This window comes from Myotis brandtii, unplaced genomic scaffold (assembly GCF_000412655.1).
Source record: "Myotis brandtii unplaced genomic scaffold, ASM41265v1 scaffold140, whole genome shotgun sequence".
In the NCBI taxonomy this organism is placed as follows: Eukaryota; Metazoa; Chordata; class Mammalia; order Chiroptera; family Vespertilionidae; genus Myotis; species Myotis brandtii.
In genome coordinates, this window is record NW_005355000.1 from 2,995,282 (window position 1) to 2,998,617 (window position 3,336).

The window sequence follows — 3,336 nt, forward strand, 5'->3', positions numbered from 1 at the left end:
CTCCCTCCCTCTCTCCCTTCTTTATTTCCTCCCTTCTTGTTCTCTTTCTGTTTCACTTAAGATTGGTTATAGTATTTATCTGAAATACAATTAAACAAATGTGGCTCAGTTTTAGTCCCCCTTTATTTCCACACATATGTATATGTCTTGCCGGAAGCTTCGGGAGTCCTCAGGAAGGCGGGGCTGTGTTATGCTCTTGAGGCTCTTCCTAAGTCTCAATATGAGTCACATTAGCCCAGTCAGGAAAATTGTCCAGGTCAAACATGACCGGTCCTCAGGTGTTGATTGCCAGAAACACACATAAGACTCCAATTATCTTCACCATTATTCCTGCTTTCACCATGTCAGAAACCTTGAGGTGTCCGTTGGCAAACACGATGGCGTTAGGTGGGGTGGCCACAGGCAACATGAAGGCAAAGGATGCACTCAGGGTGCAGGGGAGCATGACGTACAGCGGGTTGAGGCCAATGGGACGTGACATGGAGGCAAAGATGGGCAGGAACAGGGTGGTGGTGGCCACGTTGCTTGTACACTCAGTGAATACAGAATGAGCAAGGACAAGACCAAGGAGATGGCTGCTGGGGGCAGAACGTGCAAGGGCTCCATCTGCTTCCCCATCCACTCAGACAGCCCCGAGGCCTCGCATCCTTTAGCCAGAGCGAATCCACCCCCCAGCAGCAGCACAATGCCCCAGGGAACTTTCTCCTGGGTCACCTTCCAATCCAGCAGTGCAGGCGGATAAAACGGAGTCTTTCTTTCTTCCTCAGTCTGGCTGCAGAAGTTGAACTTAGGCTTCTGCGAAGGCACAATGAATAGTAATATGGCCACGAAGATGGCCACGGTGGCGTCGGTGACATATTTTGTCTCGCCCTCCATCCAGGCGACTGACATCCAGCCAGGCATGAAGCCTGGGTCCCGGGAGAACCACAGGATGAGCAGCAGGAGGAAACAGAGCAGGACGTTGCCCTCGGCGAAGGAGAAGGGTCCCAGCTTCCTGTACTCCTCCTGCAACACCTCATAGGCAGCGTTCTCAGGCATGAAGCCTGGGTCCCGGGAGAACCACAGGATGAGCAGCAGGAGGAAACAGAGCAGGACGTTGCCCTCGGCGAAGGAGAAGGGTCCCAGCTTCCTGTACTCCTCCTGCAACACCTCATAGGCAGCGTTCTCGCTACTCTTTTTCTCCAGACCCCAGCCCCAAACCTTTTTAAAATTGAATCCCATAAAAATACACTGGAGCCAAAACCAGGAGAGCAGCAGCATGATCAGCATGTTGGGGAAGGCAAATCCAAACCAGGAGACGAAGTTCACGGTGTCTTTGCTCTCAGGAAACAGCTCGTGCATCTGGCCCAAGAGCACCACGTTGGGTCCTGTCCCGGTCAGGGTGGCAGTCCCTCCGATGCTGGCCGCGTAGCACACACACAGTGTCATGGCCTTGCAAATGTTCTTCCTGTCACAATTCTTCTGTGGTCTTATAGCAGGGCCTTCAAAAATCACTTGGCTCCCTGGCAGCTTACCAGTCTTGCCAATGTCCACCAGCTCCAGTTCGCCTAGGCCGGCCTCGCTGGCTGTGCTCATGGCCCGCATCTGCTGCAGCACAGCCTCCACTATGGGCACCATCATGGCTGTGGCGGCTGCGTTGTTGATCCACATGGAGAGGAAGGCGGTGGCGCCCATGAAGCCCAGCATCAGCTGTGCAGGCTTGGTTCCCACCCAGAGGAGTGTGCGCAGGGCGATTCTCTTGTGCAGGTTCCAGCGGTCCACGGCCACTGCCACGAGGAGGCCTCCCAGGAACAACATGTTAGTGTCCTTCATGTACTGGACACACACCTGATTGGAGTCCAGAACCTTGAGGAGTGGGAAAAGCAAGGCAGGCAAGAGGGCGGTGACAGCCAGAGGGATGACTTCTGTGCACCAGTAAGTGGCCATGACGAAGATGACGTAGGCACACCTGGCAAACTTGGTGGGCACCAGAATGATGAGTGGCAGCAGCAGTATCGGGGTGAAGAACAAGATCACAAAGGACTTGAACTTGGAGACATACCTCAGTGCCGAAGCCATCATGCTCTGCTTGAGGTTTAACCACAGCATGCTCCTTAGTGTTGGGGTCCAACCCCAGCAGGTCCAGGAGTTCCCAAAGGTGTGGATGGAGTCAGCGAAGAAGGAAGGACACGGAGACAGCGTTCAGTTGATCAGCAGCCTAGCCAGGTTCTCTAGCCAGGATCTCCAGCCAAGTTCTGTGTTTTATTGTCTTGTTACATTTGTATTTATACCAGTTGATTTTAATCCTATCAATTTCTATTCCAAAGGTTAGGGCATTTCTTATCTCCATTCCAGGGAGTAGAGCTTATGTAGCTTAAGGGTGATTGTTCATAGTTAAAGTGATTAACTACCCTGGCACTTAGTTAAGGGGTTTTATTCCCTCCCTAACTTCAGGGGAAAATCCCTACCTGGGGAAACAACCTTTCTTGGAGAGATGACCTTGGTTAAAACACATAGTGCCAAGAAGGGGAGCAAACATAGTAAGAACAGTATGCCATATACGGCAGGTCCCTTGAAACATATGCTGTGCAGATGTTTCTTCCCTGCAGCGAGTGTCAAGCAGCAAGGATGGACCAGCTTCCGGCAATGTCTGTCTGTCTGTATAAGATTAAAGTCTTCAGAAATTTGAACTGGCCCTAGCCGGTTTGGCTCAGTGAGTAGAGTGTCGGCCTGTGGACTAAAGACTCCCAGGTTTGATTCTGGCCAAGGACACATGCCCGGGTTTCGGGCTTGATCACTTCCCCAGTAGGGGGCGTGTAGGAGGCAGCCAATCAATGATTCTCTCTCATCATTGATGTTTCTGTCTATCTCTCTCCCTTCATCTCTGAAATCAATGAAAAAATATATTTAAAAAAAAGAAAGTTGAACTGTACACAAACAGGAATTCAGAGATGTCACTTCCTTCCACATCACCTCCATGCCTCCTCCAGCCAACACAATATTAACAAAAACACATGCATTTAACCCAGTGATGTGGTTGCTTGTGTGGGAATAAGAAGGAAATAGAGTTAGGGGTGAATGGATCGATCAGTCAATTAATCAAGATGGTGGCTTTGCACCCCAGGTCGGTAATGATCATGTACCATGAACTGAGAGACATGACTGACTGCATGATTATGCACTTAAGGTTAAATAAAAGATTTCCAAAGCCCCAGAGACACACAGCAGCATTTCCCAATAAATGCTTTACAGAACACTAGTCTCATGAGATACCAAGTAGGAGAAAAAAACATTTCTGGACACAAAGAATGGGCCAAAGTACTCATTTGATCTGCTTCTTGGAAGTAATTTCTATTA

At 50.1% G+C, this 3,336-nt stretch overlaps 1 pseudogene; it reads right to left on the reverse strand.

The window, feature by feature from the left end:
• Nucleotides 1–153: 153 nt before the first annotated feature.
• LOC102263372 lies at nt 154–2,058 on the reverse strand (annotated as a pseudogene).
• Between the last annotated feature and the right edge of the window lie 1,278 nt (nt 2,059–3,336).